We start from the raw sequence: 15,671 nt of genomic DNA, 5'->3' as shown, positions 1-15,671 counted from the left end.
AGTGATAACTTGGATGTCTACGTTCACTCAGAGTCAGTGAACCCAACTGTTTAACTTCCAGATCATTATTGGTGCTCTATTTAAATGCCATACACTATTGACTTCACCATGGACTAGATGTTGTACTCAATTTTTTAAAAATGAAACCCATCTTTCTAGTTGCCTGACAGAGAGAAATATCTTGGGACATTTACATGACTTGGCTAAACTGGCAATGAGAAATGAACACAGCCTTCAACTGAATCCATAGAACTCCCAAGTTCCATGTCCTTTTTACTGCACAGTACTACTGTTCATAGGCTTTTTAATCTGAGAAAGATTTCTAAGATACATGGTTTAGATTAGAGCTTGTTCAGGGATCAGGCTTCATTTGATGTCAAAGAGAAATGAGAGCCTTTCCTCTGAACCTTCTACATATACAACTGCTGAACATTCACTTGTGACTGGTGCTCTGAAAATTTAAGGTAAATATAAAATGCTGAAATATTTCACCAAGAAGTTTCCAGTCTACATAATCTTGAAAGAATGACATAAGGCTGGAAACATAATTTCAACTATCTTTTCTTTTTCTAAAAATATATAAGCACATTGTAATTTATTGTAATCTCTTCAGTTGCTACTCTTATCTCTCATGACTTTATTGGAAAAGTTATTTTTCCTTAATAGGAAAGATTGCTATAGTAGATGTCTCCTTTTCAGTCTACATGATTCACTCTACCACAGTTACCAATTTCAGAATGACTTGGATAATCCTTGAACATTTAAGCAGTGTTCTTTGGCAGTCTAACCCCTGTGTGTGAGGCCCAGAGAGAAGCCGAGCCATTTGGCATGGCTATATTCTGTGACGTGTTTTTGTTTTCTCTCAATGGTCATTCTATTAGGAATGAAAAAAGTTACAGCTTATGATCAGCAGCTGTTCCTCTAAAGAAAACAATGTAGTGTATTCTTTTCTGTTTAGCATGCTGGAGTCCTGGGTTGTGTGAGCCCAAGATGTGCACTTGGCATCCTACGGAAAGTAGTTAATCCTAGAAAACACATGCAAAATACAGTCGTTTGTCCACATGCACATTGTGTCCATCTGTTCTCCTGGCTCACTTATCCTTGCATTCATCCATTCACTCAACTGCTTATAGATTTTGTTGTGATTATATTTATTATGAAAATTTCCATTTTGCCTTTTGTTAAGTCTGTGGTTCTATGGCATTCATTATATTCTCTTTTTCTACTGGTGTACAAATATTAACATTTTCTTTTCTCGTGACTTCAAACAAAAAGGCTCTACTATCATTATCTGTGCTCATTATTTATTCTTTTATTTAACAAATAGGGACCCATCATGACCAAACTTCTACAGGACAGGCTGTAGGAAAACACAAGCTTTTATCCTTCGTGGTCTAGCTGAAACTCTGATGGGATTAATGCGCCCTTGAGTTAAACCACTATCTGCATGTCCATTTCATTCTTGGACTTGCTAATCTCACACACTGCTGTGGACTTTAACCAATACACTGAAAGTTCCAGGACAAATCCCAAGAAAAAAAAGAAGTCTGATTTTGTCCTAATGATTTTGTCTTGCCTACCACCTTAGCCCCAAATCTTGAACTGCAACTTTTGCTTTACGTTAGGTTGATTAGATACAGTGAAACTATTAATAAACAATGGAGAACAGAATCATTATCATAAAGAGTGAAAGGAACAAAATTATCAACTCTGTCAGGCTCACATCTTTTTTTTTTTTTGTTCTTTTTTTTATTAGGTATTTTCTTTATTTACATTTCAAATGCTATCCCGAAAGTTCCCTATACCCTCCCCCGCCCTGCTCCCCTCCCCCGCCCTGCTCCCACTTCTTGCCCTGGTGTTCCCCTCTACTAGGCCATATAAAGTTTGCAATACCAAGGGACCTCTCTACCCAATGATGACCGACTAGGCCACCTTCTGCTACATATGCAGCTAGAGACTTGACCTCTGGGGGTACTGGTTAGTTCATATTGTTGTTCCACCCATAGGGTTGCAGGTCCCTTCAGCTCCTTGGGTGCTTTCTTTAGCTTCCCCATTGGGGGCCCTGTGTTCCATCCTACAGATGACTATGAGCATCCACTTCTGTATTTGCCAGGCACTGGCATAGCCTCATACGAGACAGCTATATCAGGGTCCCTTCAGCAAAATCTTGCTGGCATATGCAATAGTGTCTGGGTTTGGTAGCTGATTATGGGATGGATCCCAGGGTGGGGTAGTCTCTGGATAGTCCATCATTTTGTCTTAGCTCCAAACTTTGTCTCTGTAACTCCTTTCATGGGTATTTTGTTCCCTATTTTAAGAAGGAATTGGGCTGGAGAGACAGCTCAGCCGTTAAAGGCTAGGCTCACAACCAAAAATATAAGAAGGCATGAAGTATCCATACATTACTCTTTCTTCTTCTTGATTTTCTTATGTTTTGCAAATTGTATCTTGGGTATTCTAAATTTCTGGGCTAATATTCACTTATCAATGAGTGCATATCTAATGACTTCTTTTGTGAGTGGGTTACCTCACTAAGGATGATAACCTCCAGATACATCCATTTACCCAAGAATTTCATAAATTCACTGTTTTTAATAGCTGAGTAGTACTCCATTGTATAAATGCACCACCTTTTCTGTATCCACTCCTCTGTTGAGGGATATCTGGGTTCTTTCCAGCTTCTGGATATTCTAAATAAGGTTGCTCTGAACATAGTGGAGCACGTGTCCTTATTACCAGTTGGAATACCTTCTGGGTATATGCCCAGGAAAGGTATTGCTGGATCTTCCGGTAGTACTATGTCCAATTTTCTGAGGCCCCGCCAGACTGACTTGCAGAGCGGTTGTATAAGCTTGCAATCCCACCAGCAATGGACGAGTGTTCCTCTTTCTCCACATCCTTGCCAGCATCTGCTGTCACCTGAATTTTTGATCTTAGCCATTCTGACTGGTGTGAGGTGGAATCTCAGGGTTGTTTTGATTTGCATTTCGCTGATGATTAAGGATGTTGAACAATTTTTCAGGTACTTCTCAGACATTCAGTATTCCTCAGTTGATAATTCTTTGTTTAGCTCTGTACCCCATTTTTCATGGGGTTATTTGAATTTCTGGAGCCCAGCTTCTTGAGCTCTATGTATATATTGGATGTTAGTCCCCTATCAGATTTAGGATTGGTAAAAATCCTGTCCCAATCTGTTGGTGGCCTTTTTGACTTATTGAGAGTGTCTTTTGCCTTACAGAAGCTTTGCAATTTCATGAGGTCCCATTTGTCAATTCTTGATCTTGCAGCACAAGCCATTGCTGCTCTGTTTAGGAATTTTTCCCCAGTGCCCATATCTTCAAGGCTTTTACTCACTTTCACCTCTACAAATTTCAGTGTCTCTGTTTTTTTTTTTTTTTTTTTTTTTTTGTGGAGTTCTTTGATCCACTTAGACTTGAGCTTTTTACAAGGAGATAAGAATGGATCAATTCACATTATTCTACAGGATAACCCCCAGGTGTGTCAGCAGCAGTTGTTGAAAATGCTATCATTTTCCACTGGATGGTTTTAGCTCATTTGTCAAAGATCAAGTGACCATAGGTGCGTGGGTTCATTTCTGGGTCTTCAATTCTATTCCATTGATCTACCTGTCTGTCACTGTACCAGTACCATGCAGTTTTTATCACAATTGCTCTGTAGTACAGCTTTAGGTCAGGCATGGTGAATCCAGCAGAGGTTCTTTATTGTTGAGAATAGTTTTTGCTATCCTAGGTTTTTTTTTTTTCCAGACGAATTTGCAAATTGCCCTTTCTAACTCAGTGAAGAATTGAGTTGGAATTTTGATAGAGATAGCATTGAATTTGTAGATTGCTTTCGGCAGGAAAGCAATTTTGACTATATTAATCCTACCAATACATGAGCATGGGAGATCTTTCTATCTTCTGAGATCTTCTTCAATTAAATTCTTCAGAGACTTGAAGTTCTTATCATACAGATCTTTCACCTCCTTAGTTAGAGTCACACCAAGGTATTTTATATTATTTGTGACTATTGTGAAGGGTATTTCCCTAATTTCTTTCTCAGCCTGTTTATCCTTTGTGTAGAGAAAGGTCATTGATTTGTTTGAGTTAACTTTATATCCAGCGACTGCACTGAAGCTGTTTATCAGGTTTAGGAGTTCTCTGGTGGAATTTTCAGGGTCACTTATATATACTATCATATCATCTGCAAATAGTGATATTTTGACTTCTTCCTTTCTAATTTGTATCCCCTTGATGTCCTTTTGTTGTCGAATTGCTCTGGCTACGACTTCAAGTACTATATTGAATAGGTAGGGAGAAAGTGGGCAGCCTTGTCTAGTCCCTGATTTTAGTGGGATTGCTTCAAATTTCTCCCCATTTAGTTTGATGTTGGCTACTGGCTTCCTGTAGATTTCTTTTATTATGTTTAGGTATGGGCCTTGAATTACTGATCTAAGACTTTTATCATAAAGGGGTGTTGGATTTTGTCAAATGCTTTCTCACCATCTAATGAGATGATCATGTGGTTTTTGTCTTTCAGTTATTTTATATAGTGGATTACTTTAGTGGATTTCCATATATTAAACCATCCCTGCATCCCTGGGATGAAGCCTACTTGATCATGATGGATGATCTTTCTGATGTGTTCTTGGATTCGATTTGGGAGGATTTTATTGAGTACTTTTACATTGATATTCATAAGGGAAATTGGTCTGAAGTTCTCTTTCTTTGTTGGAAATCTTTCTATGGTTTTGGTATCAGAGTAATTGTGTCTTCCTAGAATGAATTGGCTAGAGTACCTTCTGTTTCTATTTTGTGTAATAGTTTGAGAAGAATTGGCATTAGGTCTTTGAATTTCTGATAAAACTCTGCACTAAACCCATCTGACCCTGGGCTTTTTTTGGTTGGGAGACTATTGATGAGTGCTTCTATTTCCTTATGGGAAATGGAACTGTTAAACCCTTAATCTGATCCTGATTTAACTTTACTACCTGGTATCTGTCTAGGAAGTTGTCCATTTCATCCAGGTTTTCCAGTTATGTTGAGTATAGCCCTTTGTAGTAGGATCTGATGATGTTTTAGATTTCCTCATGTTCTGTTGTTATGTCTCCTTTTTCATTTCTGATTTTGATAATTAGAATACTATCCCTGTGCCCTCTAGTTAGTCTTGCTAAGGATTTATCTATCTTGTTGATTGTTTCAAAGAACTAGTTCCTGATTTGGTTGATCCTTTGAATAGTTCTTTTTATTTGTACTTGGTTAATTTCAGCCCTGAGTTTGCTCTCTCTAGTTTCTTTTTGGAGGCACTCAGGGCTATGAGTTTTCCTCTTAGAACTGCTTTCATTGTATCCCATAAGTTTGGGTATATTGTGGCTTCATTTTCATTAAACTCTAAAAAGTCTTTAATTTCTTTCTTTATTTCATCCTTGACCTAGGAATAGTTGGGTAGAGTGTTGTTCAGATTCCATGTGAATGTTGGCTTTCTATTATTTAAACTGTTACTGAAGATCAGCCTTAGTCCATGGTGATCAGATAGAATGCATTAATAATTTCAGTATTTTTGTATCTGTGGAGGCCTGTTTTTCGGCCAAGTATACAGTCAATTTTGGAGGAGGTACCATGTGACACTGATAAGAAGATATATCCTTTTGTTTTAAGATTAAATGTTCTTTACATATCTATTAAGTCCATTTGTTTCATAACTTCTGTTAGTGTCCATGTGTCTCTGTTTAGGTTCTGTTTTCAGGATCTGTCCATTGTTGAGAGTGGGGTGTTGAAGTCTCCCACTATTATTGTGTGAGGTACAATGTGTGTTTTGAGCTTTACTAAAGTTTCTTTAATGAATGTGGCTGCCCTTGTATTTGGAGCATAAATATTCAGAATTAAGAGTTCATCTTGGTAGATTTTACTTTTGATGAGTATGAAGTGCCCCTCCTTGTCCTTTTTGATAACTTTGGGTTGGAATTCAATTTTATTCGATATTAGAATGGCTACTCCTGTTTGTTTCTTTGGAGCATTTGCTTGGAAAATTGTTTTCCAGCCTTTCATAATGACGTAGTGTCTGTCTTTTTCCCTGAGGTGGGTTTCCTCTAAGCAGCAAAATGTTGGGTCCTGTTTGTGTAGCCAATCTATTAGTCTATGTCTTTTTATTGGGGAATTGATTCCATTGATGTTAAAAGAAATTAAAATGAAATAATTTTTGCTTCCTGTCATTTTGTTGTTAAAGTTGAGATTTTGTTCTTTCAGCTGTCTTCTTTTAGGTTTTTTGAAGGATTACTTTCTTGCTTTTTCTAGGTTGTAGTTTCCATCCTTGTGTTGGTTTCCTCCCTTTATTATCCTTTGAAGGGCTGGATTTGTGGAAAGATATTGTGTGAATTTGGTTTTGTCATGGAATAAATAGTTTAAATAAATAAGTTTCTCCAATTATGGTAATTGAGAGTTTTGCTGGGTATAATATTGTGGGCTGTTATTTGTGTTCTCTTAGGGTCTGCATAGCATCTATTCAGGATCTTCTGACTTTCATAGTCTTTGGTGAGAAGTCTGGTGTAATTCTAATAGGCCTGCCTTTATATGTTACTTGACCTTTTTTCCCTTAGTGCTTTTAATATTCTATCTTTATTTAGTGAATTTGTTTTTCTGATTATTATGTGTTGGGAGGAATTTCTTTTCTGGTCCAGTCTATTTGTAGTTCTGTAGGCTTCTTGTATGTTCGTGGGCATCTCTTTCTTTAGGTTTGGGAATTTTTCTTCTATAATTTTTTTCAAGATATTTGCTAGCCCTTTAATTTGAAAATCTTCATTCTCATCTACTCTTATTATCCGCAGATTTGGTCTTCTTATTCTGTCCTGGATTTCCTGGATTTTTTGACTTAGGATCTTTTTGCATTTTGCATTTTCTTTGATTGTTGTGCCCATGTTCTCTATGGAATCTTCTGCACCTGAGATTCTCTCTTCCATCTCTTATATTCTGTTGCTGATGCTCACATCTATGTTTCCTGATTTCTTTCCTAGGGTTTCTATCATCAGAGTTGTCTCACTTTGGGTTTTCTTTATTGTTTCTACTTCCCTTTTTAGGTCTTGGGTGGTTTTGTTCAATTCCATCACCTGTTTGTTTGTGTTTTCCTGTAGCTCTTTAAGGGATTTTTGTATCTCCTCTTTAAGGACTTCTACCTGTTTAGCAGTGTTTTCCTGTAACTCTTTAAGGACTTCTACCTCTTAGCACTGTTCTCCTGTGTTTCTTTAAGTGAGTTATTAATGTCCTTCTTGATATCTTCTACCAGCTTCATGAGATATGATTTTAAATCTAAGTCTTGCTTTTCAGGTCTGTTAGGGTATCCAGGACTGGCGGAAGTGGGAGTGCTGGGTTCTGATGATGGTGAGTGGTCTTGGTTTCTGTTAGTAAGATTCTTATGTTTGCCTTTCGCCATCTGGTAATCTCTGGAGTTATTTGTTATAGTTGTCTCTGGTTGGAGCTTGTTCCTCCTATGATTCTGTTAGCCTCTTTCAGCAGTCCTGGGAGTCCAGCTCTCTCCTGAGTCTCAGTGGTCAGAGTACTCTCTTCAGGCAAGCTCTTCTCTTTCAGGGAAGGTACACAGAGGTCTAGTGTTTAGACCTGCCTCCTGGCCTGAGATGATGGCCCGAAATTGTGCCTGTCCCAGAAGATATTTTGCCTCTGCAGTCTGCACTCTCACCTGCACAGACTGGTCACCAGGGGACCCGGGACACAAGATGGCTCTCTCACTTGCTTAGGCAGTCAGAGCCCTACCAGGCAAACACCTCTCCTCTGGCAGGGAAGGTGCCCAGATGTCTGGAGCCTGAAACTAGGTCTGTCCCTGAAGCTGTGTTGCTTCTGCCTGTCCCAGAAGCTGTGTTGCTTCTATAGTCTGCACTCACACCTGCGCAGACTGATTTCTGAGGGACCCGGGACCCAAGATGGTTCCCTCTCCTGCTCAGGCAGTCAGAGCCCTCCTGAGAGGACATCTCTCCTCTGGCGAGGAAGGTGCTCAGATGTCTGGAGCCTGAAACAGGGTCTGTCCCAGAAGCTGTGTCTCTTCTGCAGTCTGCAGTCTCACCTGTGCAGACTGGTCTCTGAGGGACCAGGGACCCAAGATGGCTCCCTCACCTCCAGGCTCACATCTTTATTCTTGCCAATCTCCAGCTTCTGCCTTCTTTGAACAATTTTGGTTCCCAAGGAAATTCCTTTTAACCATGTGCTTGAAAGTAAAGTGAAAATATAATTTAGAAGTTTAAGTCTTAAGCAAGTTATTAGATGTATATATTAGAAGTGTGCCAAGAAGAAAAGATGGAATACAGGTTGCAAGTGAATATGCTTAGAAACAGTATACTTACTCAGAAGGAAGCAGAACAAAACCTGCATAGCCTTAGAACATCACTAAGCTCAGCAAGAGGAGTGTAACTTATCACAATCTTAAATACTGGGTTTCAATGAAAATGTTTTCAATATATTTGATGTGATATGTTGAAGTTTGATTGCAGAGATGAGGGGATGAAGGAAGAATGAACATGAAGACACAGGCACAGAGAAGCTGGGATTGGGTGGGCCATGCTTGTTCTTATTGAGGAGAGTACATAGGAAACAGTCAAGTTGGACCATCAGCACATTCACTGTGCATGGCACTGCAGAGAGGAGCTGGCTCATCTCAGTAGGAAGTCACTGTATAGCAGCATTCTCAGGCTGTAAACGTCAGCGAGGAGAGAAAGCTTTAGTTGGTGCTTTGGCACACAAAGCATTGTAAGGAGTTAACAGTTCTCAACCCTGGACCTAAGAAAAGCTTTTCCAGTTCCCCTGAGTCTGAGTCATTGGTTCCTTGTCGTAATAGTCATCCACTCAGGGTTTTGTACAGCTTCCATCACTCTCCAGGAGCAAAGAAATGACGGACTCTATGCTATTTCTGCTACTAACACTCTGTAGATGACTATACAACTTCTCAGAGCCTTGGTTTCTCTATGCATAAAAACAAAATTTTCATAGTGACTATTGTAAAGACTACTACTAACTACTATAAACTATTGTAAAGACTATAACTGTTGTAAAGACTATAATTGTAAAGACTGTAACTGTTGTAAGGACTATAACTATTATAAAGACTGGAACTATTGTAAGGACTGGAACTGTAACGTATCTAACAATTGTAATGACTATACTATTAACTAATATAAAGCCTGGACAGAATGATACAAAGAAGAAGTAACCTCAGCTGAATTTTGATAAGAACTTTTGATTTTCTGGTGTTATTCTGTGTCTTTCCATTTGTAATTCTTGATTTAGCTGTTGCAGCAACATCACAAGATGAATGGTAAGATTATCCCCATTGCACAGATGAGGAAACAGAGGTAGAAGCAGTTGAAGTGATTCAAGGGGACTAGCTGGGTGTCTCCTAGCAGAGTTTCCTAGAAACTCATCCACTCTGGATGAAGAAAATACAGTCTGGTCCAAAAATCTGTATTCTGAGTCATGCTTGCTTACACATCTAAAGATACTTAGCAAGTGCTAGGAAGGTGATAGATATCAGAATGTTAAGTTCATCAAGTAGCTATACTTTAATATAGATATTAGAATATGTAAAGTTCATTAAATAGCTAACCCTTAGAGTTTGCTAGCACAGCCTCATTGTAACCTTATCCTGTTTCTTCTTCAAGCTAATGTATCCTTTTCTAATTCTTCGGGTCTACTTTTCTTTCACCTTCCTCGTGTCCTAAAGTGAACCCAAATGAACATGAGCTTTCAGCTCACACCACTACCCAAAGTTCTCCAGTTATACAGGGGACAATGTCAAGTTGCAGTACTGTTACTGTGTCTCTTGAAGATGCCACAATTTGTCATTATTTCCTCACAATACATTCATATCACTTCTCTGTAGCCAGCTCATCCTCCAGATATACTGAGTTGTACATGGCCCCTCAGTCTTCATGCTTGTACAGACACTTGCCTTTCCTTCTGAAATTTCTTCCATATCAACAGTTTGCACATGAGAAAGCATACTTCTTTCTGCCTCTGTTGTATTTTGTGATACTCCCTAAATCAAAAAATTTATTTATTTAAATCAGATGGTCCCATACCTCTCATACTACACCCCCTCATTCATGTCATATGTGTTCTGTTCCATGCTTCTATTCTGAACATCTCCTCTTGTTTGACTTTTGCATTTTGCAGATTAATCTACACAGGTTAAAAAATGAATTCCAGTAACATCTAAGCTTACATTGAGGATTCACAGGTAAAAATATTTCTTATCAGCAATTCTAATTGTATTATTCCTCAACAAATGAATCTGGAAGGAAGACATATACTAAATTACAAAATCCAATCATAGCAATACATATAGCTTTTCTCGAGGCCAGTAGGATGGGGATGAGTTAAAGTTATTTAAAAACAAAATGGAGAAAATACTGAAGGGATACATTTGTATATCAGTATGCTACAGTATGCACACACACACACACACACACACACACATACAAGGGGAGAGAAAGAAAAAGAAAGGGAGGTGCACACAAACACACAAACATGTAGAATAATTATTCTTAATCCCAATATCAGTCATGCTCAATAAGTGTCAATGAGTAGGTAAATGTGGGTGTGAACATGCATTGATTCATTGATATGTTCAGAGAGCAAGAAGAGAGAGAAATTCATTTATTTTCTCTCAGAAAGAAACTGCTTCATCAGTCAGCTTTTTATCCTTGACATTAAGTGTAGTCCTAGACCTTGTAATGAAATGTATTATTTTCCCTCAAGCTGACAAACATTTAAAGATTTTTTTTTCATTTTACTAACACAGTTCATTATACATTCTGATTCTCTCCATGAGTCACTGGGACTTAAGGTTATGACCACATAAGAAGGAAATAATTCAATGTTGACTTTGTAGGAAATCTGTGTTCTGAAGTTTCTTTTTATTCCAGGTGCATTCCACAACTGACACACTTCTGTTTCAAAACTTCTTTCCTGTTTGATAGATGCTTTAACCTTATAGTATTTTAAGTGATAGAAATGAAAAAGCAGAAAAAATCATTAGAATAGTCTGTGCTTTAGTTGCTATGAAATCACATAAATACGCAAATACTCAGGGTTAGCTAAGTGGGTTATGAGAAACTTGTTGGAGAAAATGATAGCTAACTTGGTACCTTTCTTTATTTAACAGAGGCAGAGGCAGAAGGTACAAACTCTGTTCATGGCTATGGAGTGATAGATCCACAAGACCAGAGTTCTCTACCAATCAAACAATTCTTTGTATACTATATATTTACCTTGGAATCACAAGCTGTTTTCCTAAGGAAAATGAGACCCACAAAGGGAATGATAGCCAAGGACAGGTGGACAATAAAGGGGATTTTTTTTAGACTGCCACTCACATTGAGAACCTTTAAACATGAATGGAATTCCAAAGAATAGATTGCAAAGAACATAGCGCAGAAGAGCAAACTTTTACTTCTAGCATTTTACAGATATGTGAATATAAAATTTTTGACTGATTTAAAAGGCAAAAACTAATAAATCATGACGATGGTGCTAGACTATTCAGTGCTGATGATACAGAGACATCACTGAGGTGTCTGAGGAATGTTCAGTGTTAAAGACAACAAAGCTCAGAGGGCAAGATATACATCTACCGATAGACATTTAGGTGACAGAGATGAAATAAAAAATAACTGAAATATAAAGAAATGTGGAAATCTTAGAAGTTTGTAAGCATCATTTTAATTATCTAGGTGTAGATTCTGGACCCTTTGTATGAAGTAGAGAAATAGTTGACTTAACAGTTCATCTTTGGGCTGGCGAGATGGCTCAGCGGGTAAGAGCACTGACTGCTCTTCTGAAGGTCCTGAGTTCAAATCACAGCAACCTCATGGTGGCTCACAACCACCCATAATGAGATCTGACACCCTCTTCTGGTGCATCTGAAGGCAGTTACAGTGTACTAATGTATAATAATAAACAAATCTTAAAAAAAAACAGTTCATCTTCTCTTGAAGACAATGTCCTTGTTAGTATATATGGAAACAATAATATACTTATGTTGACTTTTGTGTGTGTGTGTGTGTGTGTGTCATTAACCTAGAACTAAATGAGCCTTTGAGCATATGAAGTATTTGCTTCTTCTCTCTCTCTGACCTTCCAGAAATCAGTGACTGTTCTTAAGAAAGTATTTAGCCTGCAAATCACAGCAATGAAATCTCATTCTGTTTGCTTTAAGCTTAAGCCACCTTGATGAACTGAAGAGATGAAGATCACATAACTCAGAAGCCCTAATTCTTTGTCCACGGTTATGCCTTTCTAGAAAAATCACTTTTGTCATTACCTCTCATTGAGTAAGAGAAATTCAGTAAGAGCATCATGTTAGATGGGTATAAAATGATAACCTGGTATACTTCTTTAGAAAAATTTAAGTGCTTGTTGTGTACAGATATAATTATTACAACATACTACAAACTTAAATCAAGAAACTCCTATTACTTGAGATGACTAATTCTTTAATATGCAAACACTTGCAAACTGTTAACAAAGTAAGTCAAATATTCTGTTTGTTATATACAGTGAGACAGCAAATGAATGTTTAAAGCTGGGAGCATTCTTAGACCTTTTAAAATTATTTTTGCTACTTTGGTTATTCATGTGTATGCATGTGGACCTGTGTGTGAACTCATAGATCAACTCTGGTCATCGGGCTTGGTAACAAGCACTTTTACCCACTGAGCCATCTTGCTGTCCTAGAATATTAAAATATGGTCTGTTGCCTGAATACGAAATATACCTCCAGAGGCTCATGTCTTTGAAAAATGTGTTGTCTGTCCTGTTTTCAAAGGTTACGTAACCTTCGGTGAGTGGAGCCTCAATGAAGTGGATGAGCTATGCAGGATGAGTCTTGACATTCTATACCATTATCCTAATTTCCTGTCTCTGCTTGGCTCTCTGGTTGCAGATGCAAACTGACCTGTTGCCTTCGGCACCTTCTCCATGCCTTTCCCATTGGGATGGAATTTCTCTCCTGTAACTGTAAGTCAAAAATTCTTTTCATCCTTAAGGTTGCTTTTGGCCACAGCAACAAGAAAAGTGTCTAATAATATAGTATTTTATATTATATTTGTGGTAGAGGTATTGAAAATGTACATTTAAGAACAACAAAAACAAATAAAAACAAACAAACAAAGAACAGGACAATGGGTTAAGCCCTGACACAAGTTCAAACCTCTGTAATTGAATCTTTATTTCATATTATATAGCATAGATTTTTCTGATATAAAAGAGGAAATAAACGTCTTAAATGATGTTCTAATTACTGTATCTTACAGACCTCAAGAGTGGCAGATCACCAAGCAATAAGCACACTTATTTGGAGTCATTGCCTCCTCACCAAATATGTAAGGTGTATTGATCAAAAATAGACAGAATAAACCGATAAGTGAGGAGCTCACAGGATTTCCTAGTGTATGTGCTAGATCATCTATTTCCTCTTGCATGTTACTGAATAAAAGGCTATTTTCAGTCAGGAGAAACAATGACACAAAATACCACTGCCTCCATTTGCAAGAGACTTTGTAAGTGCCTTACAGGAAGTTAGTCATGGCCCTTGAATGGTGTGTAAGAGCACTTGCACTGTTAAATCGCATGCTTACTTCAGGATTCTGGAATCTTCCCAAACTGTTTGCTTACCTTTGGCTGAATTTTCTGACTAGATGGAAGGGGCTTTCCAATGATTTGCCACACAGGGCTTATCTTGAATTGTGTAACAGGCAGTACAGGGACTAGGCAACTGTTTGAGATCGAGAAATGACTATGTACATTATCAACAATTGTTTGTAGAGATAGAGGGAAGGGTTGTTAACTTCCTTTGGAAAACAAATCTTTTGCTAATTACTATGCTATCTGGCTTGTAGACAGATGAATAGAGAAAAAAGTCACAAAATGTTATGTTTTTAATTCTGGCCATTTGATATAACACTACCTCTCCCTATGAAAATTCTCCGGACTCTGTCCTAGAATAGCATTTTACTTGAGGAAACAGTGTAGTATTTTGAGACAAGAAGACATACAGCAATCCTGGACTCATTTAAATTGACTAATATGCTTTTGTTTTTCTGAGCATGTGTTTGTTCAGGTTTCAAATGGAGGGACCATGATCCCATAAAATACAGGGATGTTATAAAGGTCAAGAAAGACAATATCTATAAAAGGGGCTACTGGTCAAGAACTGAGTCAGATAGGAATCTCTGTTGTTATTGTGTTAGTTATTCAGTTAAGAAATTTTGCCTGCTTCATAGTAGAATTTGTGATCTACATCTAAGACTTTGCAAAAGAAAGTAAGTATCTTGAGGTTAGGACTTAGTCATCTCCTAACCCCTCAAAGTCTAGTGAAACTTGTGTAAATCTCCTACTTTTCTCCCAGAAACAAATCCTGTTGAGGACACTCCCCTCTTGACATCTCCTTAGTAAAGAACACTCACACAGCAGGGGTGAATGCACTTTAGAAAAGACTTCAGCTCATTCTGCACTAGGACTCTGAAATTTAATTTTAGCCACAGTGTTGATGGAACAGATCACAGAGCTTGGGCCACTCTTCAGTGGAAATGAAATTGGAGAAGGGCATGGAGCCAAAAATAAGGGCCTTTCTGTCTAGTGTTTGGGGACATGGACTTGAGAATTTCAAGTGGCCACCAGTCCCTCCCTCACTGCCAACACTGCACAACTCTTGGCTGAAACCTCACTAGGACATGAGGGTCTTGCTATAGGAAAAGAGAGTTCCTTTTTACTGACACCAAGCTCAGCAGAAAGGAATGCACTTCAAATAGCCCTGTTTGCTCAGTAACCACATTTGGGCTTCATGGTCTTTGGAGCCCTGCTCTCTTTGTAATTGACACACATCGGGAGCCGGCTGCTGATAGCAAAGACAGTGAGTTTGGTTTAGAGTAGGGCCTCATGTAGAATGCTATTAGCTGACCCTGCCCAGGATGTCTTCTTATCCTAATGAGAGAGGAGTGCTAAGGAGGAAGAAATAGTTGTCTATGACAAATGTAGTACTTTCCTGTTTTCTGTATTGCTACATACTATATAGTTTCTCAAAACCTTGTTGGAAATGCTTTTGTCAGAATCATGAATATCAGAGATTATTACCTGGGTCCTATTTGTAACAGTACACTTACTGCTAGTAAAAATGGTAGCTTCTTATAACTTACACCTTAAATTCTCTCACTTAAAATCCTCATAACGTGCCCAGTGTGGTGGCTTAAGCCTTTAATCCCAGCACTTTGGAGGCAAAGGCAGGCGGATTTCGGAGTTCAAGGTCAGCCTGGTCTACAAAGTGAGTTCCAGGACAGCCAGGGCTATACAGAGAAACCCTGTCTTGAAAAACCAAAAAAAAAAAAATCTTCATAAGACTCATCCACGGACTGACTCCCATCATTCTACATTAGCAAGAACCAAAGATTCAGATCTTCATGTTAAATTTCCCAAATAACCTTATGATGTTCATATAGTTCAAATTTTCAGTTCAGAATCTATGGATTTAAAATACTTCCTGAACTGGTTTATTGTAGTTATCTTACCATTAACCTCAACAAATGATCTGATGATACCATAGCATACACATTGTCCCAATGGTTATTCAACTGCCAAATGTAGGATGACTGACTAAGAATCTAAGCTTCGCATTCA

The 15,671-nt window shown here is 38.1% G+C and overlaps 1 long non-coding RNA gene across 1 annotated transcript, besides 1 other annotated feature; it reads left to right on the top strand.

The window, feature by feature from the left end:
- Nucleotides 1-10,169: 10,169 nt before the first annotated feature.
- Nucleotides 10,170-13,434, top strand: Gm41334. Its single transcript, XR_875378.1, has 3 exons — nt 10,170-10,236; nt 12,943-13,016; nt 13,313-13,434. It is a non-coding gene; the product is annotated as a predicted gene, 41334 (long non-coding RNA).
- Nucleotides 13,323-15,232: an enhancer, noted in NCBI's record as "VISTA enhancer mm73". NCBI's record gives its function as "enhancer in: heart[7/8]" and the evidence as "EXISTENCE:transgenic organism evidence [ECO:0001131][PMID:17130149]".

This window comes from Mus musculus, chromosome 15, assembly GCF_000001635.26.
Source record: "Mus musculus strain C57BL/6J chromosome 15, GRCm38.p6 C57BL/6J".
Taxonomy (NCBI): Eukaryota; Metazoa; Chordata; class Mammalia; order Rodentia; family Muridae; genus Mus; species Mus musculus.
The sequence above is the reverse complement of the archived record's forward strand: the minus strand, read 5'-3'. Positions and strand labels throughout refer to the sequence as shown.